A 24,952-nucleotide genomic window follows, 5' to 3' on the forward strand; every position below is an offset into this window, starting at 1 on the left:
TTCGAAATCTAATTCAGAATTCACTGTCAAGAAGGGAGGGAATATTCTTTCCCAGATCCTGCGATGCTTTAATTGTCTTCAGTGCATTTGCTTGTGGCAAAGAAGCTAAAAAAAAAATCAGTTCTCTTTGTTTATGTGTGACAAGCAAGCAAGCGCAGCGATTGGAGGAGTTAGTTCTTCTTCTTTTATATATATATATATATATTTTTTTTAATTTTTATTTATTTATTTATGATAGTCACAGAGAGAGAGAGAGGCAGACACATAGGCAGAGGGAGAAGCAGGCTCCATGCACCGGAGTTAGTTCTTCTGGAGACTCCTCTGCTGGGTGCTCATCTTGACAGGCCTGTGTTAGACAGTGGCACCTGGGGAGCTCATTAGTCTGAGTCAGCCTGCTGGCATTAGAGCAACAGTAGGTGTTAAATGCTTCAATTATGGGGTTTCTTAACCACTAACATACAGTTATTTCTATGCTGCTAACTGAGCAACGAATTTATTCATTAATAGACTTCCGGTAGAGCCGTCTCTGAAAAGAGTGTCGCAAAAAAGAAGAGTGCGAAGTACCCCTAAAATGTGAGGGGCTGTTTGGATTTTCCTTGCAAGTAAAATGCAAATAGAAGTTCTCTCTGCTGCAGAGGTTAAAGCATTTAAACCTTTACAGGTTAAGGTAGATGGGAAAGAAAGCTACTTCAGAATTTCTTTGAGAGGATTAAGGTAACTTAAATGACCAAATGTTGTAGTAGCCTAGTGGATATATATATAATAAAACGAGATGTTTTCTATTGTTTTATGGTAGTGACGCCTGTAGCTGATTCTGGTTCTGTTGATCCAGATTTAATTTAAAACCTGATTTAAAAAAAAAACAAAAAAACAAAAAACCCCAAAAAACAACCTGGTGTCATTGAGCAGCATAGTCTGAATTGAGCCTAGCACGGCATCTTTGTAATACAGCAAGTGCCTTTTTCTAAGAAATTCTTGGAATAGCTACTTGATTATGATAGAATAAATCTGGTGCAGGTTTAAAACACAACACAACTTTATCTGTAATTGAAATAAATGTGGCTTACTTTTAAGATCCTTTAAGATCCTCTATTGGTAGGTAAACAGTAATTATGAATAGTTTTATGTAAGATACAATTATTTTGTGTCTGAGTTTGATTTTTGTTGAATCTAGACAGATTTCCTAAAGCCAAATGACATCCCAAATTCTAAATGTCCTGTAATGAAATTGACATTTTCAGTTGAAGTGAACTGCCTTGGAGAGCAATTCTGTTGTAGAAATGTAATTGGATGGAAATCTTACATTAGCAGAACTCTTAGAATATTAAAACGTCATGCTTTTTTAAACTGAGAAATGTAACATTCTCCAGTAATTGCCTTCAGCTGTATAACCACTAGGTACACATGGCTTTTTAAATGTGATTTTGAATGTTTGTAGATGTAATGCTGCAAATACATCAGTTATTCAAATTCAAATGCTGAAACTTGTGGCCATCATCAAAAAGATTATAGATGAAATCCATTAATTTTGGTTTTTGAAATATATGTGTATCTGTGCCTGGTTCCTGGTACAGAGCTCCTGAAACCTTTGTAATTTCCTAAATGATAAGAGCACTAGAAGTGTCTTGTGTTCTAACATTCGGTCTTTGGCCAATTCCTGACACAGAGTTTCTAAGTCCGTGATACTTCCTTGGTGATGGGAGTGTCTTTTGACCTAATGAGGTGACTCTTGGCTTCTGAATAGCTTCTGGATGGGAGCCCATCACCAGAAAGACCAAGCCATGATTAGAAGTTTGGAACTTTCAGCCCTATACCTATTCTCCTGGAAGGGGAGAGGGGCTAGAGATTGGGTTAATAATTGATCATGCCTATATGATTGACTTCCATAAAATCCCAAAGGTGTGGACTTGAAAGAGCTTCTGGGGTGGTGAACATATCTACATGGTGAGGGTGACATACCTCAACTTTGCTGGGATAGAAGCTCCTGCGCCAGACCCTTCTAGATCTCACCTTATGTATTTCTTCTCCTGGCTGGTTATCTGTGTTTTACCGTATGCTTTATTAGATAATAAACCAGTAACTGTAAGTAAGTATTTTTCTGAGTTCTGCGAGCTATTTTAGCAAGTGATTGAATCCAGTGAGGGGGTCATGGGAATGTCCAATTTGTAACCAAGTCATACAGAAGTTGTAGGTAGTGGGGACCCACTACTTGAGATTGGTGTCTGAAGCGAGGTGGGGGACAGGCAGTCTTACAAGAAAGATCTTATGTCACGAGGTCTGCGGTAACTCCAGTTAGTGTCAGAATTGAATTGAATTGCGACTGGTGCTGGAGAATTGGTTGGTGTGGGAGGAAAAAAACCCACATGTCTGGTGTCAGAAGTATTATGTGTGGAGTAAAAGGAAGAAATAGGTGACAAAAACTCTTTCCTTGGTCAGGCTTTTGTCAGATTTCTGAACCTTTCCTGGGCCATATGTACACATCCTTGTAAAATGCAGTTTTAGCAGGAACCCCTCCCCTTATCTGATTGATATCTGATTGAGTTCTTCCTTCTACACGCTCCTGAAGGTGATGTCTGATTCCCTTGCCTGTTTTCAGCAAGAATCTTTTAGGCTGTTTAGTTGGAGCCCCCTGAACCCTGATGTTTCCTCTTAATATATTATTTTCCATTCATTGACCCCACCCTTCTCTTTAGCTATAAAGTCCCTCTTGCCCATGCAGTATCCAGAGTTGAGCCCAATCTCTTTCCTCCACTACAAAAGTTTACAACCTCAACCCCCCACCCCCAAAGTCTTCCTTACCATGCTTTAACAAGTATCATTTTTCTCCTTTTAACAGTTATGGTTGCCTCAACTTGGATAGGATCAGATTCATCATTGGACCCCCAGACCTCTCACCCAGGACCCTAAGTGCATACCTTTGAAGACTTTATATCTTCACTCCTGACTGATTGATCGGGGATCCATTGGTGAGTCCGACTCCTGAACCATTGCTCCGGACAAATGTCCGTGGAAGCTGGTAAGGACAGATTTTGATTCTTAAGAGTCTGAGTATACCTTAGAAGATGAAATAGAGTCCCAAATAAACACAGGTTGGGTTGGAGTCCCATGTTTGTAAGAAGCTCAGAGTGCCAGGCACAGCTGCTTGTAAGAAACTGGGTTAGAATTCTAGGTTTCTTTGTTTGAAAGCTACCTACCAGTCTGGAAATATCTTCTTCCTGTTTTTTTTTTTTTTTTCCTGAGTAGGGATTATTTCCTGGAACTCTTCCCCTTCTCTCCCCCCCATTGACTCCTTGTCCTGGAAGTCTCTCTTTCTGGCTGTCTATAACACCTCTTAGTTTTCTGTGTTAGGTCCTGCTTTTTCATGGGAACTTCTCCTTTGACTCGAATATCCTTCTTGAACCCCTGCTAACTATGTTTTCTGCCAACTCTGTTTACCTCCATTTGTGTTGGCATGCTTTTCCTGAGAACAATAAAGAACTTCATTGTCTTCTTTGGGAAATTTGAGATCTCCCCAAATCTCCTTGAAGAGCTCTCCCTTCCCATTGCTGCTCTTCCTCCTTCTTCCTCTTACCGCCTCACCTCAGTCTTCCCTCCAGTTCTGTTGAATCTTTCTTACATCCCCCATCAAATTCCCTCCTCCTCTCTACCTCTGCCAGATCTTTTTCCACCACAGTCTTTATGGTCACTTGAATTTTGGCCCCTTGCCCTCTACTGGGGACTGTCAGGGGACTTAGGGATGCCCCCCAAAGCAACTACTTGACCTGAAAAGGAAAAAAGCTAATTGGAAATAGACTGGTTGTTTTGGTCAGTTGGATGAGCTTTGGAGACATCCAGACAGTTGCTAGATGTCTCCTTGGTCACTCATTTGAAATTTGGTCCACAACCTTCATAAGATGACATGTCAGGGCAAGAGAATGTCTTGAAGGTGGTCTTTACACACAATTGGTAAATAACATTAACTTGGCCCTGCATTTCCTAGAAACAATTTGTATAAAATAGGAAGTGGGGAAAGACAACTGATTATTTTGTATAAGCCAGTGAATTATATTACTGTATTTTACAACTCATGCCTAAAATTTTAGAATGGAAACCGTAGCTCTTTGTGTTTGTGTGTGTATGTGTGTGTATGTATGTATGTTGTACATGTAGTGATATTTTTCTACCTCTGGATGATATTGCCAAATTAATTTATAAAATCCATTAAAGGAGCTTTATTCAAGCTGCCTTAGAGGTGAATGAGCACTTACATAAATTAAGTATTCCTGAAACTCTCAGAAATAGAGAAACTAATCCAGTATTTTGTTTTTTTAAAGATTTTATTTATTTGAGAGAGAGTGTGTGCATGCATGAGCGGGCGGGGGGGGGGGGTTGGGAGGGTGGGGAGAGGGGCAGAGAGAAGGAGAAGCAGAATGCTTCTGTTAATTACTAATTAGTAATTAGCTTATATTACTAATCTACAGAATGCTAACATATGACAGGCCACAATTGTCTATTTCATAGTTTTCTCTGTAAAAGAAAGTTTATCAATGGGCTAAAAATCGTAATCAGTATATGTAGATAGAACTATTAGAAACCATAAAAATAATATGAAACAACTTTGTATGCAAAGTATGCAAGACATGAAGGCATATGTTTTTGTTCAGGGAAAAAAGTAATTTTATTCTGAGGTCGACTGATTGGTTGTTCCAGAATGAGAAAGAAGAAAAAATATAGGACAAAAACTGAATGGATATTAAAAAAATGATTATAGATGTGCAGAACAGGAATTTTATGTGTGGTCAAGTTTCTAAGGTTAAATAGATTTATTTATAAGTTAAAATTGAACTTTAATATCAAGTGTATACTGATGCAAAACTAGAATGTCAAAGTTTTCTTGGATTATTTGTTTTCATTAAAAAACTGTAAAAAGATTTTCCTTTACCTTTTATGTAATTTGCCTAGGAAACGAAGATTTTGTGTCTAATTAAAATAATTTCCTGAGCTGCTTATGTTCATCAGGTCTTTGATTATTTTTTTAAAAGATTTATTTATTTTAGAGAGAACATTTGCATGTGCAGTGTGCAGGGGGTGGGGAGTGCAGAGGGAGAGGATAAGGGGAGAAAAAGCAGACTCCCTGCTGAGCATGGAGTCTTACTATGGGCCCAGTCTCATGATGCTGAGATCATGACTTGAGCTGAAATCTTGAGTTGGACACTTACCTGACTGAGCCATACAGGTGCCCCAAGTCTTCGATTACTTTAAAAAATTGAGTCTTTTCAATACTATAAAAGCTAAGATTTTTTTTTCCAACTCTGTAACTCTGTATTTGCCTCTGATCTCTTTTGTCACTTTATAAAAATGAATATGTACTGCTTTGCAGTACCTGTCAAGTGGCTTTTTTTTTTTTTTTTTTAAGATTTTATTTATTAGAGAGAGAGTGAGCATGAGCAGGTGGAGGGGCAGAGGGAGAGGGAGAAGCAGATACCCCACTGAGTGCTGAGCCCATTACAGGGCTCCATCCCAGGACCCTGAGATCAAGACCTGAGCTGGAATCAGATGCTTAATGGACTGAACCATGCAGGTGCCCCATACCTAGTCAGGTATTTAAACCATTTGACATTTTTGACAACTTCCCAAAATCAAAATCTCAGTAGAATTTTTTTTTTTTTTTTTTTTTTTAAGTAGGCTTCATGCCCACTGTGGAGCCCAACACAGGGCTTGAACTCAAGACCCTGAGATCAAGACCTGAGCTGAGATCAAGAGTTGGACATTTAACTGACTGAGCCATCAAAGCACCCCTAAATGGAATTTTTTGACCTCAAACTAACTTTGAAATATTCCAGAGGGTATCTGAAAAAACTTGAAAGGATTTCTTGTTCACCCTGCAAGAGAGATTTAAACTAATGAGGTTTATTTGTTATGTTTAGATTACATGAGAAACATTGTCAAATAAGAAATGACAAACCTTCTTAGGTTATTTTTGTATGGATATATGTTACTAATGGTATTCCAGAGATGTTTGAAATTCATAGTTGTTGTCCAATTTAGGATGTTAAAATATTATATGATACAGAAATAACTTACTTACTTTATCAAATAAACTCTAATCAGAATTTTAACCATGACTATAAGTCTTTTTCATTCACAGACAAGTGGTTTTATTTTCATTCTTCTCTGAGACTACTTATAATCAGCTATAGGCAAGAATACTCCATATTGGTATCAACTGAATAGTTTTAAGACCATGCATTGGACTAAGAATTTCCAGAACTAGTGAAGAAGCTGATGGATTCATAAAACTGCTAACACAAGATCAGCAGAATAACAATTAATTACATGGGACTGAATGAAGACTGATAAAGATGGTTATATTTTTTTATGACTCTTTGCTTGAAGCAGTGCTGGTTCTTTAATGTTTTTCAGATTTAAAGAACTCTTTTTTTCTCAAGCAGTCTGTAGTTTACAATCCGATTATACCTTCGTCAACAAATATGAAACAATTACTTTTTCTCCCTGTCTGATTCCTCCAGAATTTGGAAACTCTTAGTGCATGGTCTTATTTTCATGATACTAAAGTTATTTGTGTAAGTTGAACAAGAATGTGTTCTTGTAACAGGACACAGTTGGAAACATTGGTTTTATTACTAAGACTTTGACTGGAATGTTATATTTGAGAGTGACATACATAGAATCTGGTTTAAGGGACTAAGGTTGCCCTCTTGGAGCTGGTGCTCTTGGAAAAACTGACCTACTCTCTGCCTTACAGGGTTCCCAGTGTTATAGGTGAGTAAGAAAGGTTACTTTCTGGCAGGCCCAAAAATCTCAGGCTATCTTGGGGACCTCAAGGAAAGAGAAGTTCACTCAGATCTATAGGTATGGGAAGATGAAGTCTGGTGGCTAGTTCCTACATTGGCTTCCTAACCTCAAGATACTTTTAAAAGTTGAATCTGACATTTCTTTTGAAAAGTTACCCAAAAACAAACTCAGAAAGAGTCTGTATGGGCAGTCACCTTTCTTGATGCACTTATGTAAATAATCAGGACAGATCTAATGAGATCAGGATTCTCTTTTTAAAAAAAGAATTAAAAGGTTGACTGTTAGGAGAATTTTTTTTTGTTTCAGTACAAAACTGTAGTGCACCCTTGTGGGTTCTGTCTTGCACACTTTGCCGGTCTACCAAATCCTCAACTCTGGTTTCCTTCAGTGTCTGGCTATAATTTTCCAAACTAATGTTTCTAGTTTTTCCTCCCACCCTACTAACTTGGCATCACCAAAAACTAAAACTGCCTTTTTCCTGAAACCCTGCAAGCTGAAGCTGGATGACCAGGAAAATTAATCAGATGGCCACTGCTACCCTTCATCATTTAAAGATGCTTTGAGCTCAAGTCTGAAAATTTCAGCTGGTTGCCCTCTGGACTCAGAAACTAGGTTTCTAATCTAACTATTAATTTTTGTTTTTCTTGTATTTTCATAGAAGCTCCCCTCATTAAATGCCTGACTACTCACATCAAATGGATATCCTCTTATACCAAGTCCCAACAGAAGCTTCACCTGGTCCTTAATGGACAAAAGGCTACTAAACAAGAGAATAGACTTACATTGTTCAGAGGAAAGAAGAATGCCTCTTTCCTTGAGCAAGAATAAAGACAAAGATTCTTTGCTTGACTAAATTTCAGAATTCTGAACTTTCATCTAGGCTCATCTGTATACATACTTGTAAAATGCAGTTTTAGCAAGAACCCTGCTAAGTCAAGTGTAGCAAGAAGCCCTCACCATCAATATCCAATCACACCCTTGATATCTGGTCGGTTTTTTCATCTTTTAACATCCTCCAGGTGATGTCCAGTCACCCTGGCCTGTCTTCAGAATCCCTGTAGATCTATTTAGCCAGAACCCACTTATCCCTGTTTTTTCCTCTTAGTGATTTTCCATCCACTGATTTTGGCTGACCACCATTCTCCTTGGCTATAAACTCCCACTTGCCCATGCACTATTTGAAGCCCAGTCTCCCCCTCACTGCAGAATGTCACCACATTGATCCCTGTACCTGAAGAGAAAACCTGTGCCACCTTGAATAAAATCTTCCTCACGAGGTTTTAACAAGTGTCATTGAATATTTTTTTCCTTTTAAAACAGGGAGTTCTTCCTAGACATTTGGTGTCACAGAGGTGAGATTTATTAGAATGGCCTGGCTCATGGAAATGTGATTTGGGAAGAGAAAGGGTGAAAGGATGGGAATGTGGAGCCATTGATTCCTGGATGGGCCTGTGTTCACCTATGGTATTGAGCAGCAGCTGTGCTGCTCTCAGTTACTAAAGATAAAAGTTACAAATGGAATTTAGAGATGGATCCAATTCCTAGCACTTTGGTTCACTGGATGTGTAAGGAAATGGAAACTAATAAGGAAAGGTGAAGTGTTAAGTCCTTTGGCTGTTGTTACCTGTGATACCTGAAATGAAATTAAAATAGAGTTCTGGGTCAGACATAGATGCTAGACCGAGATCCGATTTCAGCAAATCTGAGTTTTGGCTACTAGACTCAAAGCTGACCCCCTCAAGGGAAAAACTGCGAAGACAACAGAAAGTTGCCTCTTAAACCTCTGGTCATCAAGAAGACCATTGGTGTAGGGGGAGGGCAAAACCAAGAAACTATTGAAACCAGGAAATACTATTTGAAGGAATTGTTTTCATTTTATTGATCAGTAACATTAGTTTCCTGAAGAACCTTTATTAATTGTGAGAGTAATTAAGTTAGGAGTAGTATCTAGTTTTAAATGCTGCAGTGTGGGAGACCCATGTTTGGGTTGGTGCAGGATCCACCAGCACATTATGGAGCAATCACAGATAGCTGTATGTGATCCAGACACAAAGCAAGTTACTCCTTAGAGAACAGCCAGCCTGGTGGACTGGATAAAAGTCACTCTAAGTAAGGTCTGTTTACCCTGATAACGGGTACTGCCCACCTGGCCCTATAAATGCCAAGTGGAACACCTCCAGTGAAGCAGATGGTATGCTTCATATATAAGCCATATGAGATTTTCTGTATGAAATTGGGATATTTATCTGCTGACTATGCCTGTTACTCAGTTGATAGTAAATGTTGTGGTTAGGGGGAGCTCTTTTACATGAACACCCCATATAAGCTTACCTGCTGCAAAACCTATGGATGGTTGGGAAGCCTTATGTATTTGCTGTGTCAGCTTCTCCTTCCAGGTTTTATAGCTGTTAATAAGAATATTAGGTAAAGGGCAGCCCAGGTGGCTCAGCTGTTTAGTGCCACCTTCAATCCAGGGCGTGATCCTGGAGACCTAGGATCGAGTCCCATTTCGGGCTCCTTGCATGGAGCCTGCTTTTCTCTCTGCCTGTGTCTCAGCCTCTCTGTCTCTCTCTCTCTGTGTCTCTTGTGAATAAATAAATAAAATCTTTAAAAAAAAAAAAGAACATTAGGTAAAGTAAGCAAGAGAACAAGGACAGGCAAAGGAGAGAATCAAGGGACTGGCTTTATGAGCAAGGTAGAAAATTTTAAATAGTTTTTAAGAAATAAGGTGAATAAAGCAAATATCATTTGGTGTAAAACAAAGGAAAAAGAAAGGAAAGAATCATGGGATTCAGCCCAGCAGAATGGAAAACTTTAGATGGTTATTAAAAAATGGGATGAATAAAATAGACATTGATGGAGTTCAAGATTTTAGTACAACACTACCTAAGGTTGGGCAGGCCAAAGGGACCTTTTCCTGCCCCCACCCCAACATAAAGGACCCCAAACAAGTATATTCTATTTACCTCAGTTTGGAGAAACTTAAAAGTCTGAAGGCAAGGATTGCAATAAGTAATGTGACTAGTAATTGCTTGGAGCATTGGTTAGATAGATTAAATGAGATAAAAATAGACAAAGTGCCAGGGTCCCTTGGCTTAACCCCGGGAGCAAGACCCAAAGCCTTTTACACAAGAGAGGGTAAAATGGTCAGGAGGTGAAGAAGAAAAGTTCCCAGGGTTCCTTGATATGAGAACCTCTTGCACTGTGGTACCAAATCCCCAAACCCATTGATAAAACCCTGATGTAGTTGAGAGAACATAAACATAAAAGTGTTGATAGGATTTTAAAAGTTGGAATGTTTAAACAGGTTTTATGTAAAGAAGTTGCATCTCCTTTACCTGAATGTTTTATGGGAATGTTTTTGGCTTGGGGAACTCTTTGTCCTAGTATTGTAAAACCAAAACCTTTTAATAATGTCTTAGTGGAGGCTATAGTTAGGAATGTAAAGTGAAAGTTTGTGAGAGAATTGGTGTGTTTGAACAGGTTTTTGACAGACATTGTATCTGGGGAATGTCTCCTTTACCTATTATTGTAAAACAGAAATCATGTAAGTCCACCCTTCAATATTAATTGGATACACTGAAGGGGAACCGGTAAGATTGCCCACGCCCAGACAGTGCAGAATAGAAGTTGAAGTGCTGGTATGGACAAATTCTCTGTGTAATAGTGTACTAGAGTGTACCATAGACTGGGGTTTATGGCAAAAGCCTGTAAGTGCCTCCCAGCAATGACTTACTGGACTTTGGACTAGAAAGTTCCCACTTGAAGGGCAATTAAGGGCTTGCTATTGAATAGTAATTGAAACAGTCACTGTGACTATAAGTCATAAAAATAATCTTAAAACCGAAATACTCATAACCTCTTGCATATCAGATAAACGCTTGAGTAGTTAGGGCAGTGCCCAGAAGAGTTCTGTAATAAAATGGAAAGGCAAGGAGGGAGATACTCAAGAGCAGGGAGCCTCTTTCCACCTAAGACTGACTTTGGAACTGTGTGAGGAGCTGCTGGATCCTATTGTCACTTGGGCAGCAACCTGTAAGTAGCTCATAACTGACCAACAAAGAGCTCCTTGGTTTGTGATGGCATTTCCAAGGTGAACTTCCTGTTTGGAAGGCCACCACTCTGATTGAAGAAGGTAAAGACAAATTAACTCGGTGGGCTGAATTGCATACTGGTTTTCTAGCAGTAATGGAAGAATTGAACAGCCCCTGTGTTTGGCTTTTCATGATTCACAGGCAGTGGCCACTGGCTTGGCCATATGGCTAGGCAGAAGAACAGTGGAAACCTGGCCTATTAAAGGGATGCCCACATAGGGCACAGCCCTGTGGAAATCACTGCAGGAATTTGAAGTTTGCATAGTAGGTATGTTGATGCTCATCAGAAGAACCCTTTTTCAGGTTTATAAGACAATTAGAATCAACAAATATCCCTGTGTGCTTGTTTGAGGTGGCCACCTGGGTCTATGACATAAGTGGATATGGGCCATGCAGCAATGCAAAGATGACTGAATCTAGACATAATCCTCTTGTACCTTCTGAAGCACAAAATGCTGGTAAGAATTTTTCTATCTGCAAGCAAAATGCAGATTGTTGATGGCTAAGTGGCAGATTGTCTGTTGGGAAGGCCCTGCATACAGCTGGCAAATGAGACTGATGCTGTAATCCCTGGTGAGTTACAGATGGGTCCTGACAGGAAGTAGACACTGACTCTGGACTGGGCTTTGCTTATCTGCCAGTAGATGCAAATGCTTGGAGTACTATGAAAGAGTTGGAACAGAAGATAATTGTTAACAATTTGGATGACCGACCATGGTTTCTTCAGACCGAGGAATATATAGCTCATAAGGTCCAACAAGTGGGCAGAGAGATGCCCTCCTCAAAGTACCAGTTTAATAGAGACTTGAATGGGCAATGAAAACATTGGTTGTGTAAAGTGGGAGGTAAAGACCTGAATGTATGGCCTTACCTATGTTCATGTGTGTGCACTCTCACTTAACATGTGGTGGGACTAAAGGAGTGGCCTCACCAGGGAGAGTCCTCTTTTTCTGGTGAATCTGGGGAAGAGAGGGTGGCAAAGGATGCTAGTTCCTACCAAAGGAGACGTATCCTCATATAGTGACTGTACTTTTTCTTTCTTATATCACCTCAGTTCTTTTTTCTTTTGTGCTTAATAATACTGGTTATAGGACCAGGGCTGCAAACACAGAGTGCTGAAAACAGGGATGATTCCTTAGCAAGAAACTGTATTTGTAAGCTTAGATTAGAATTCCAAGGGCCTGACGGGGTGGGTTTGCCTCATATGGCAAAATTGAGGTTAAGAGTGAATGCCACTATATCGCTTGGTGGTAAGAATAGCCCAGTGTTCTACATCTGTGTAACCTTTCCCTAACTGAGTGGAGTGGGCTGAAGGAGAGGTACCTGCTAGACTATCAGTGCTGTTTCAGATCTAAATCGGCACAGTACCTGAACCTGATGTCTCTTCTGAAGCAGGAAGAGTTTGAGTATAAATGGAGAGAGGGAGCAATAGTAGCTGAGGGTAAAGGCACGAATAAGTGGGTTGTATAATGAGGGAAACCCAATGTTAACAACTCAAAAGGGGCTCAGAGTAAGAGATGATATATCATCTCTTAGCCTAATTATACCGGATGCCTGGCTAAAACTGTGTTTGTCTATGCCACTCTTGTTTTTGTGACCTCACAAGATTGGAAGCCTGCGAAACTGAGTAGCCTTGCCCAGAAAGCATTTTTAGATTATATGATGATGCACTAGTGCAATTATTAATGACTGTATGGGATTCTAACGTATCAGTATCTTTTTGCTGTAAGGGAGTCTGTGGCCAGAGACCAAGGTGGGCTGTGAAATAATAGAAAAAATATAAATTGGTCTCTGACCTTGGTTGGTGGCACAGAGCTCCTCAGCCTTGAAATTTCCAAGTGATGAGAGCATTGGGGGCATTTTGTGCTCTAATACTTGGTGTTTGACTCTGATTCCTGACATAGCGCCTAAATCCCTTGAAATATCCTGGGTAAATTTCTTCTGATCTTTTGATCAAGAGGCAACTCTTGGTAGGCTCTTTGATAACTTAAGGATGGGGGCTTATCACGGAAAAGACCAAGCTATGATTAGAAGCTTGGAACTTTCAGCCCCAACCCCATTCTCCTTGAAGGGAAGAGTAAATAGTAATTAACATTAATATTAATATTAATTGAGTTAATAATAATTGATCATACCTATGTAATGAATCCTCCATAAAAAACATCCCAAAGGGGCAGCCCGGGGGTGCAGCGGTTTAGCGCCGCCTGCAGCCTGGGATGTGATCCTGGAAACCTGGGATCCAGTCCCACATCAGGCTTCCTGCACGGAGCCTGCTTCTTCCTCTGCCTGTGTCTCTGCCTCTCTCTCTCTCTCTCTCTCTGAATAAATAAATCTTAAAAAAAAAAATCCCAAAGAATGGGCTTTAAAGAGCTTCTGAGATGGTGAACATACACATCTATGTGCTGGGAGGGTGATGCACCCTAACTTTACCGGGACAGAAGCTCCTGCATCGGACCTTTCCAGATCTCACCCTATGTATCTCTTCATCTGACTGCTCATCTGTGCTCTTTACCATATCCTTTTATTGTATAATAAACCAGTAAATCTGCCTTCTTGATTTCTGTAAGCTGTTCTAGCAGGTGGTTGAATCCAAAAAGAGGATCATGGGAACCTCTGATCTGTAGTCAAAATGGACAGAAGTTGTGAGTAACATGGGGATCTACTACTTGTATTTATCTTTTATATCTGTGATATTTTCACCATACTTCTTTTTTTTAATTTTAAAAATTTGAAGAGAACACACGAACATGAGTGTTTGGGAGTGGGCAGTGGGGAGGTGGAAGGACAAAGGGAGAGGGAGAAGCAGACTCCCTGTCGAGCAGGGAGCCCAAAACGGGGCTCCGTCCCAGGACCCTGAGATCATGACCTGAGCTGAAGGCAGATATTTAACTGACTGAGCCACCCGGGTACCCCTCACCATACTTTTTACAGAGAAGTGAGATGGGCTGTGGGGCTGAAATGGGGGGTAAGTGTTCTGAGACTGAGCTCTTAATGTGTAGAGTCTGCTCTAGCATCTATTAATGTCAGAATTGAATTGTGGTACATCCCGTTGGTGTTGGAGAATTGGTTAGTATATGGGGGGGGGGTTGTGGATCATACATCTGGTGTCAGGAGTAATGTATGTATGTATAAAAGTAGGAAGACATGGAAGTTTCCCTAGACAGAAACCTATTTATTTATTTTATTTTTTTAAAGATTTTTATTTATTTATTCATGAGAAACACAGAGAAAGAGGCACAGACAGAGACAGAGGCAGAGGGAGAAGCAGGCTCCATGCAGGGAGCCTGATGTGGGACTTGATCCCAGGTCCCCAGGATCACGCCCTGGGCCTACGGGCTTCTAGGCTTCCGTAGGGCAGAAATCAGCGCTAAACCGCTGAGCCACCCAGGATGCCTGACAGAAACCTAGTTAGATTCCATCTTTATGCTTCTCTATATCAAAAACTCTTTCAAATTGTATTCAGTTATTCATAATTTTACTGGATTGCCCATGGGTGCTGAGCTCTGCATCACAGTATTCTGATTTTACACACACACACACACACACACCCACACACACACACACACACAGAGGAATTGGAGGCCCAAATGTATCAGTCAACTTCTTGTTTTACCAAGTGACACCATTAGAACCTCTCTCCTTCAGTTATTTGTTGTTACGGTCATTTCATGACAGCACCAAAAAATTAGGAAGTACCTAGTTTTGGAAATAAGGACAATTCTGTAGATTAAATATATTTAGCTTTATGCAAAATTTATAATCTTATCCTTACTATTTTCATTTCACTGCGGACTGGTAAAAACTTTATCCTGGATCAGTATTGGGGGAATCACTGCTGTATTAGATTAATTAAATTTCATATGTATTTAGTTACTTCTCGTTTTCTTTCTTTTCTGTTATGGTAACTTTAAGGTTTGTTTGCATTTGTTTAGAATAGTTGTGAACAGATGAGTTCTTTAGCATACAAAGAGGACATTATATTGAAGAACTCTAGCAAATTTGCATGTTACTTGAGCTTCAATCTCTAGCTGCTGCTCTCCTTAAGTAACTTTGGCAAAACGTTTTCACTGTTAACAGGTGGAGTCAGTCCAGAGCTCACTATCAGTGACTTGTGTGGTATCAAGGAAAAATTGCGTAGCTTTGTCAATACTAAATATTTCCTTTCCTTTCTAAAGGGGCAGATGGGGTGCCTGGGTGGCTTGGTTAAGTGTCTGCCTTCAGCTCAGGTCATGATCCCGCAGTCCCCCAGAATCAAGCCCTGGTCAGGCTCCCTGTTGAGTGGGAAATCTGCTTCTCCCTCTCCTTCTGCCCCTCACCCTGCTCGTGTTCTCTCACTCACATAAGAGCTTTCCCTCTCATAAATAAAATCTTTTTTAAAAAGGCAGATAATTTGTAGTATCTTTTTCTATGTTGATAGTGATACTGGTTAAGGATTAAGATATATTTTGGAAAACATTCTTAGGTTTTAGAAAGTGATATGTTAGGGAAGTTGATTTGAGGGCCTTGTATGTAAGTTCACTCCAGATGGATGTATGTTTTTCTGAAAATGAATTTTCAACCTTCCATTGTATGTTGTGAGGAAGACAGAAACATAACTTTGACAAAACTTGATTCTCTTCAGTTGGATAATCTGTTTGGGAGGTGAAAAGAACTTTAATTGCTTTAAACCACAGGATGGTGAATTGAAAATGAGTCCTTTTAAAAATGGTACAGGGACGGCTGGGTGGCTCAGCGGTTAAGCGTCTGCCTTCGGCTCAGGTTGTGATCCTGGGGTCCTGGGATCAAGTCCTACATTGGAGTCCCTGTGGGGGGCCTGCTTCTCCCGCTCTCTGTGTCTCTGCCTCTCTCTGTGTGTCTCTCATGAATAAATAAATAAAATCTTTAAAAAAAGAAATGGTACAGGTGTGATTTCCTTTCTACTAAGGCCTCTCCTTTACCTGATTTATTACTATCAGCCTTTATTTTCTACTTCTTCCATTCATTTTGGTGCATCCGTGTTATTTTCACCATACTTCTTACAGAGAGGTAAGAGTGGCTATGGAACCGAGTGTACAGTGGGTTTACAAACCTGGTTCACTCTCTGATCAAATCTAGGTAGTACTTCCTTCTCTTGGCTTCTAGGCTTCCGTAAGACAGAAATCAGGGGAACTTCTTTGTGCTCTGGATGATATCACCCTATTCTAAGTCGACACTTCAGAGTAAAGAAAAACTGGGAAAATTCCCTATCCCTTTCTTCCTCTACATTCTCCCACCAACTACTGTCTGCCACAAGGTCATCAGCACCAGTCTCATCATGCCCTTGTTTCTTGTTTACACCAGTCTCCACAAGAATCTCAGGACTTTCAGATTCTCTCTCCTCTCCCAGCGACAATCCCAACTCCTTGGCCCTCTTTGTTTTAAGCAGGCATCATTTTCTGACATGCTACATATTTTACTTTGTTTTCTTTTCAGTAGATTGTAAATATGAGGGCATGGATTTTTGTCTGTTGCTAGACAAACAGTGATCAGCAGTAGGCACTCAAAAATATTTGTTGAATGAATGTAGTAAATGAATTAAATGTGTGGTTGTGTCTTCTGAGGAAGGAGAGAGACAAGTTCAAAGCAGTCTTTTCTCATTTGCTTCTCTAGTCTTTTTTATATTATATTTTATATTAGATGGTTTCTTTTCAAGGCACCTCATTTTCTGTAGTAAACCTGAATGAATCAGGGTATTAGCTAATTATTTGTATTTTAAGATCATCATTTTACAAAAAAAAAGAATTCTAAACATAAGCACATTAAGTCACTACTAACTAGCTCCCATCTTACTCTGTCTGAGATGTTTGGTCTGAGTGTACCAAAAACTTTTCCATGCACAAATAACCTTTCATTTATTTTGATCATCTCTGTTTTTATAGGGCTTTGCAGCAGCTATTAAATATTTACTAAATATTAGTGAATAATCAGTTGCACACGGAGTATCATGGCTTGCAGCTGTGGTTTGAGTTTTTAATAGCCTACACAACTTCATTCAAACCTGTACAGCAGCCAGTTGTCTCTAGAGTCGGGATACTTCAAAAGGCAATTTTATCTTTCACATACCTCATCTTTCCAGATGCTAGGAGAAACACCATTTTTATTCTTCAAAAGAAACAGACCTACTGATAAATTCCTAAAGTACATGGGGGGTGGGGGGAGTGCGGGGAAGGGAATATGCTTACCATCGTGTTTCCAGAGTCCAATATATATTGTCCTTGGCTTGCATACTACTGTTGTAGTGAACCATTCACTTCCAAAAATCCTTTCCAAGTATATATAATATGCTTTTCCTTCATTGCATTAGGATTTAACATATTTCATCTCTATCCTGATCTGTCTAGGGAAGTGGTAAACAGAAGATGTGATCCCACAAAATCTTTTGCAGTCTTCAAGGCATTTTTGTTAGTTCAGAAGATACCCAAACAAGAAAGCCTACAATGAGAGAGCCTTAAGAAATCTGAACTAATATATTATTTGCTATAGATCATTTGGGATTGGTTGTTCAGGCAGGGTAGACCTGAATTATCTTGATTATTTTACATGGGACGCAGCATAAGTTAACAATTTTTTTTTTGAAGATTTTATTTATTCATTCATAGAGACACACACACACACACAGAGAGAGAGAGAGAGAGAGAGAGAGGCAGGGACACAGGCAGAGGGAGAGGCAGGCTCCATGCAGGGAGCCCGACAGTGGGACTCAATCCCGGATCTCCAGGATCATGCCCCGGGCTGCAGGTGGCGCCAAACTGCTGTGCCACTGGGGCTGCCCATAAGTTAACAATTTAAACTTCTTTTGGCACTGTGAGAGTGCCTATCTTATCACACTTTACCTGGTACTGATTATTGTTAAAAATTTTGGTTTTGATAATTTGGTAGAAGGAAAGTGTTTTAATTGCTTTTGTTTTGCAGTCTGGTTCTCTTAATTAACTTTACCTCCATTGCTTGCCTTGCCCTGAGTCTCACTTAATTTTAGATGTTAGAACCACTTGGAAAGGAGGGCCATAGTGTGCTCATTGTATCCCTAAAGATTTTTACCTTCAACCTTTACCCTTTACCCAAGATAAGATCTTGCTAGGTGTGGAAACAATAGTTAAGGGATTAGGAAAAACAAGGCTATTATTTGCAAAGTAAGGAAACCTAGGGCCATTAGCTTTGCTATGGACTCTCCTACCCAAACCCGCATTCCACTCCTCCCCAGTGAAATATGTAGCCAAGGATTATCTAAGAACCAACGGGTATGTCTTGCTGCGTTTATCTACAAATTAATCTTAAAAACCTCATTTTGGGTGCCTTTCTGGCTTGGTCAGTAGAGCATGCAGCTCCTGATCTCAGAGTTGTAAGTTTGAGTGCCACATTGGGTGTAGAGATAAAATAAAATCTTGAAAAAAAATAAAAATCTTATTTCAAAAAAATGTATAAGTTATAAAAGGGCATATATATTCATTTTTAAAACAAAACAGAAATGTATTAAATAGAAATAAAAGCACCTCTCTCTTCACCTCTTTTGTCTCACCCTCTTCTGGAACAAACAGAAATTTTTTAAAAATTTAGTTTTTAATGCCTTTTTTGGAAAAGTTTTTTCATTTCAGAGTGAGAGGGCAAGCATGGTGGAGGTGGGGGCAGAAGAAGAGGGAAAGGGAAACCCAACCAGACTCCCCACTGAGTAAGGAGATGGAAGCCGAACTCAATCTCACCACCCTGACACCAGACCCCAACAAACCAACAGACTGTGCCACCCAGGTGCCCTAGGAATTTTTTTTTTTTTAAAGAGAAAGAGAGAGTGTGCCAAGAGAGGGGCAGAGGGAGGAGGAGAGAATCATAAGCAGACTGTGTGTGCTGAGTGTGGAGCCCATGTGGGGCTTGATGGTTCCCATGACGCTGAGATCATGACCTGAGCCAAAATCAAGAGTCCCATGCTCAACCAACTGAGCCACCTAGGCACCCCAGGAATTTATTTTGTAGGAATTACATCTTGATAGTAAATGGAATTTAGTGGCAACTTGGTGCCAGTGAGGCTTTAGTTTAAAGTGATCCTTTAAACTCCAAGAGGGGAGCATACAAACTCAAAAATGTCTGTTTTGTTCGTATATGCTTAGCGTGTTGCCTGGCAAAGGTGTCAAATCTTTGTTGACAGATTTATTGTAGGGCAAGAAAAGGAAAAGGAGAGAATCTTAACAGAGCATCCTCTGGCCATAGGCTTTGGAGTGTTAGATTTCTGGACTGGTGCAGTAGTTCTCAGTGCTGGCTGCATATTAGACTGTCACCTGGAGAGCTTTTACAGAATACCAGTGCTTGGGCTCCACACTCCAGTCATTCTGATTTGATTGGTCTGGGATGAGACCCCAGCATCAGGGTATCAATCTTCCCTGATGATGCTGCAGCAGTGGTGGAGAGCCACCGAACCATAGAACAGTTGTTTATTGAATGTTAATTGAGGAGTTCTGTGCTTTGCTTAATTCTTTGAAAGTCCTTTATGCTTTGGAGGACACATTTTTATAGAGAAAACTGTCCTAATGTTTCATTATATTAAAAATACTTTTCATTTCATGATGCACAACATACACAAAGCACAGATATTCAAAGAATTACTTGTATATTAAGGTGGTCATTTCTTCCCAATGCTAGAAAATACATCTCCCTCATCTTCAGTCCATGACATTTGATATGGTATATTTTGTTTTTTTAAAGGTCCTTCAATACTAATGGAAAATGGGCATTTAGCAGTAGAGAAAACATCATATTAACAGCTTAGCAAAAATATTTTTGAAACATACCTGAATTCTTATGCAGTCTTCTTAAGCAGTATTTTCTTTTCCATGCCAAAGTGACTCAACTTGTTTATTCTGTAATATTCCAATCATCAAGAATGTTAAGATGTTCAGCTGATGCAAATTTTAAAAAAGCAATTTAACTACATACTATGTAAATTATTAATTTCATGTTTGGTACAAAATTTTGCTGTAAGTTTTACCTTGCTGTAAGCCTTTTTTTTAAGGTATGTGTATTCTTTACTTTCTGTTTTCCTCATCCTTCCCTAATTTTTCCCCAAAGAGGAAATTTTGTTATTTGTAAATAAATTTAACTGCAGGAATAACAGAATAACTAGTGGTGATTAACAGGTTTTTTTTTTAATTTATTGGAGTTCAATTTGCCAACATATAGCGTATCACCCAGTGCTCATCCCGTCAAGTGCCCCACCTCAGTGCCCGTCACCCAGTCACCCCAACCCCCTGCCCACCTCCCTTCCACTACCCCTTGTTTGTTTCCCAGAGTTAGGAGTCTCTCATGTTCTGTCACCCTCTCTGATATTTTCACTCATTTTCTCTCCTTTTCCCTTTATTCCCTTTCACTGTTTTTTATATTCCCCAAATGAATGAGGCCATATAATGTTTGTCCTTCTCCGATTGACTTATTTCACTCAGCATAATACCCTCCAGTTCCATCCACGTCAAAGCAAATGGTGGGTATTTGTCGTCTCTAATGGCTGAGGAATATTCCATTGGATATATAAACCACATCTTCTTTATCCATTCATCTTTTGATGGACACCGAGGCTCCTTCCACAGTTTGGCTATTGTGGACATTGCTGCTAGAAACATCGGGGTGCAGATGTCCCGGTGTTTCACTGCATCTGTATCTTTGGGGTAAATCCCCAGCAGTGCAATTGCTGGGTCCTAGGGCAGGTCTATTTTTAACTCTTTGAGGAACCTCCACACAGTTTTCCAGAGTGGCCGTACCAGTTCACATTCCCACCAACAGTGCAAGAGGGTTCCCCTTTCTCCACATCCTCTCCAACATTTGTTGTTTCCTGTCTTGTTAATTTTCCCCATTCTCACTGGTGTGAGGTGGTATCTCATTGTGGTTTTGATTTGTATTTCCCTGAGGCAAGTGATGCGGAGCATTTCCTCATGTGCGTGTTGGCCATGTCTATGTCTTCCTCTGTGAAATTTCTGTTCATGTCTTTTGCCCATTTCATGATTGGATTGTTTTTCTTTGCTGTTGAGTTTAATTGATTAGCAGTTTTAAAGTTAAATCATAGTGTGACATTAGAGAAGTGTGGTATAAATACATTTGTAACAATACTTAACTTTAGGTTCCTCTTAACATATTTTTATTTTTTACACATCTGTTTTCAAAATCACTATTATATCTTGCTTTTATAATCAAAATCTTGGCAGGTTGCTACAGGAAAAGCATAACCAACCCTGAGTATAAGTATGCTTATTTGGAGAGATTATTAGATTTTGTGCCAAGTTACAACTAAATGGATATTAAGGAATGATGGATTACATTAATAATGAGAAACCCAACTAATGGCTTGGCTTTGATTAGTACTTCCTTTCTACCAATAATGTAGGTGGTAGCTGGTTTTCATATCCATTCATTCCTAAAAATTTTTATAATGACTTAAGTAAAATATAGTCTGATACAAAGATGTGAACCCAGGTGATATGCAGAAGATGCTTACAAATGATGATGGAAAATGCATAGCTTTCTGTATATTTTCATGTATAAGCAACAGCATTTGTTCTGCTGTTGCTGGATTATTATTTTATTTTTTTGCTATGGTTTGTACTGCTTGCTAAAATTTCAACTCTGTTCCCTGGTTTGAAATTTGAAGGCTAGACACTAGGTTCTAAAGTGGAATTTACTGTTCATAAGTCAGTCCAAAAACAGTCAGTTTGCATTTCCCACTATCTTTCTGAGGTATATTGCTGATCAGGAATATAAGAGAACCATCTAGTACCTTTTTTTTTTTTCCTTTTGTCCAGTTTGTCTGACTTGGTTAACTTAAAGGCATTATTCTGAAAACATTCTGTAGGAAGAATTTTATACTCTTAGAAAAGTAACGGAATTAAAATCTTTTCCAGTCACATTCTTGGTTGAAGATAGATTTTATATGTGAGTTTATTTTTATTTTTAGACAATGTTTTCCCTTGGTAAACGATTAAAACAGTACAGGAGCATATAAAGTGGAAAAATAATAGTTTTTTTGTTCCACCCAAGGAAAACACTTAACTATTTTGGGGGTTTCCTTCTTGAAGTTCTACACACGTATGTATCTTTTTTCTTTTCTTTGAAATGCATGTGTGCTTGCACACACACAAAGCCATGCTATGTATGTACTATGCGTAAATAAGTGTGTTATTCTTTTTACTGGCTGCAAGATTTCCATTGTTTGGAACTTTGATAAGTTATTTAAGTGATCCTTTTTTTTTTTTTTTTTTTTTTAAAGATTTTATTTATTTACTCATGAAAGACAGAAAGACACAGGCAGAAGGAGAAGCAGGCTCCACGCAAGGAGCCCAGTGCGGGACTCCATCCAGGGTCTCCAGGATCACGACCTGAGCCACCCAGGCTGCCCTTAAGTGATCCATTTTAATAAACATTTAGGTTTCTTTTTATTTCATGATTTTGCTATTCCAGTAAATTCCTGACCTTTTTTTTTTGTGAGCAGAAATCCCTATCTTGGTGCCTGGGTGGCTCTGTTGGCTAAGCAGCCAATTCTTAATTTCAACTTCGGTCATGATATCAGGATCATGGGATTGAGCCCTGGGGCAGGCTCTGCGCTCAGTGCAGGGTCTGCTGGAGATTCTCTGTCTCTCTTCCTCTGCTCCTCCCCACCTGCTTGTGCACACACATACACTCTCTCTTAAAGGAATAAAAAGGGCAAATAATGTTGGATAAATAGGTAAAACATTGTCATACCCAAACTGTTGGATATGATACGTTCTTAACTTTTAACTTTTGTGAAGGGCCCTTTTCACTGAAGTATCATTATTATTGAAGTTCATATCATAGTCTTATTAGTACTACAAAATTTCAAAAACGAAAAAAGATTGATAATGACTCAAAAGTATACACATGTGACCAGGCAGCAGAAAACCTCTGTATCTGTGTTGCTGTAGGACTTTTTTTGCATTTAGCTTGCAGACCTTGATTCCTCTCCTCAGAGTATTGTGATTTCTCTGTACATTCTATAAATTATTTACACCCTGATGTACTAAACGACTACATTAATGGCACCTCTGGCTCCACATGATATCAAGAACTTTAATAATTCATTACTTATTACAGTTACATCCCTATAAATTAGCATAAGTGGGAGCTGAGTTTACAACATTGAGATAAGGCCTTCTCTGAGATCTTCACTCTCCAAGCATCATAACCATAAATATTCAGATAATAGTGGGGTTTAAAAATGAAGGATTACTGACTGTTACAAAGCTAGACTCTTTAGGTTTTGTTTATCAAGCATTAGATTACTTCAAGTTTTTAAGTACATTTTGGGGATATTCAAGGTGAAATTTTTTGAAAGACAGTTCTCCGTTTCAGGACTTGGACTTAAAAACTGACAAATCAGCATTACCTTATGCAAACCAAATGGAATTTATTGGCCACTGGGAAGAATAGTGAGAGACTTTAATTTAAAAAAGTATCCAAATTCTTAATTTAAGAGTTTTACATCTGGTACTTGAAGTCTTCCAATTTTAGTCGTCTTCAGCCTTTTTGAAATACTTGAAAGAAATAGGGAAGGCATGATTATTGAAAGTAAAGGTGTGTCTGTACACTCCCATATGCACATGTCATGATTAACTCCAGAGGGAAATTTAGATTAATTCCAGAGGGAGATTTAAGTATAAAAGAATTTACACATTTTTAGGGATGAGGGGGAATGGTTGAATCGATGTTGACTCTGTCTTTAGTTTTCCATTGACTCCACCTGAGTACTGTAAATGTTGCTTTCAAAAAAGACAAAAAGGTTACTAAGGTTAATAACATTTATAACCATATAACTTAGCACAGTGCCTGGCAGGTGGTTCAATAAATGTTTGTTGCATGAATACCTGATGATCAGATCAACCCATTTAATTTTAGATACCTAGTATTTTGATAAATAGCTATACAGATTTATCTTGTAGTAGCCCCCTTTCCCTATAATCACAGGAGATAGGTTCTAAGACTCCCAGTGGATGCCTGAAGCTGTATATAGCACTGAACTGTATGTATACTATGTTTTTTCTTATACATACCTATGATAAAGTTTAATTTATAAATTAGGCATCGTATAAGACATTAACAGTAACAATAATAAGATAGTTATAACAGTATACTGTAATAGTTGAATGTGGTCTCTCTCTAAATACCTTCCGGTACTATACTCCCCCTTCTTCCTGATGATGTGAAATGATAAAATGCCCATGGGATGAGATGAAGTGAAGTGAAGGATGTAGGCATTGTGACATAGCGTTAGGATCATCGCTTCCAGAGCGTGGTTGACTGTGAGCAATTGAAACCATAGGAAGCCAAGCTGTGTTTGAGGCGGAGTGGGGGAACTACTTTGCTTTGCTTTCTATGATGGTACTACTTTGGGAGTATTTTAGTTCACTGTTAGTGTTTTAAAATCCCACCCAATGTGGATTTGTCACAGAAGGGCCACAGAGCCTCATTATGGGGTTCTGACCTCTGAGACATGTATTCTTTTTTTTAATCTTTTTTTTTTTTTTTGGTCCATGATCAAAACTTTATTCAGGAGATCACCATTGTGTACCTTACAAAATTAAGCATAATGATTTTGGTAGATTACCTGGAATTACTAAACTTATTAGGCTTTCTGCGATATAGCACAAATTTGGGAGGTTATGGGGATCATTAGTGTGACACTTCTAAATAAAGAACACCCCTCTGTGAGTCTGGCCTCTCTTCCTCTTGCTGACACAACACTGTTGAATAGTCTACCAGAACATGGCTGAAAACCGTGGTAATCTTGTAGCAACCTGGACAGTTTTCATCCATAAAATAGGAATATGGGCTTTGAACTGTTTCTTCGCATGTTTTTAATTTTCCTCTTCCAAGCATGGGTATAGTAAATCTCTAGCCAAAGGCCTATTGATCTTTTCGGGAGCCCAGCCAGTCTGATCTCTGAGGTGACACCTGTAGTGAGCACGTGATTGGGCTTGCAGCAACTGAGGTATATATTCTAAAGACAGCATTATCCTGCAGAGAGGCTCCAGAGTATTTCCACTATCCTTTGGGTTCCA

General features: G+C 39.2%; 1 protein-coding gene and 1 long non-coding RNA gene across 51 annotated transcripts in view; one reads left to right on the top strand and one right to left on the bottom strand.

The window, feature by feature from the left end:
• The window catches only part of LRIG2 (leucine rich repeats and immunoglobulin like domains 2), a 154,815-nt gene that overhangs the window by 94,766 nt on the left and 35,097 nt on the right, over positions 1 to 24,952 (top strand). The window contains exon 2 of one of the 50 annotated variants that reach the window (XM_077916179.1): positions 2,837 to 3,016. The exons of 48 other annotated variants lie outside the window; for them this stretch is intronic. The gene's annotated coding sequence lies outside the window, so the exon portion shown is untranslated. The remainder of the gene's footprint in view (positions 1 to 2,836; positions 3,017 to 24,952) is intronic. One more of the 50 variants, XM_077916180.1, reaches the window with a different exon arrangement.
• LOC144324792 (uncharacterized) lies at positions 240 to 24,133 on the bottom strand. The gene is made up of 4 exons (XR_013390218.1): positions 24,059 to 24,133; positions 19,685 to 19,753; positions 2,916 to 3,013; positions 240 to 395 (listed from the first exon to the last, which is right to left on the bottom strand). It is a non-coding gene; the product is annotated as an uncharacterized LOC144324792 (long non-coding RNA).

Source organism: Canis aureus, chromosome 12, assembly GCF_053574225.1.
Source record: "Canis aureus isolate CA01 chromosome 12, VMU_Caureus_v.1.0, whole genome shotgun sequence".
NCBI classification, from domain to species: domain Eukaryota; kingdom Metazoa; phylum Chordata; class Mammalia; order Carnivora; family Canidae; genus Canis; species Canis aureus.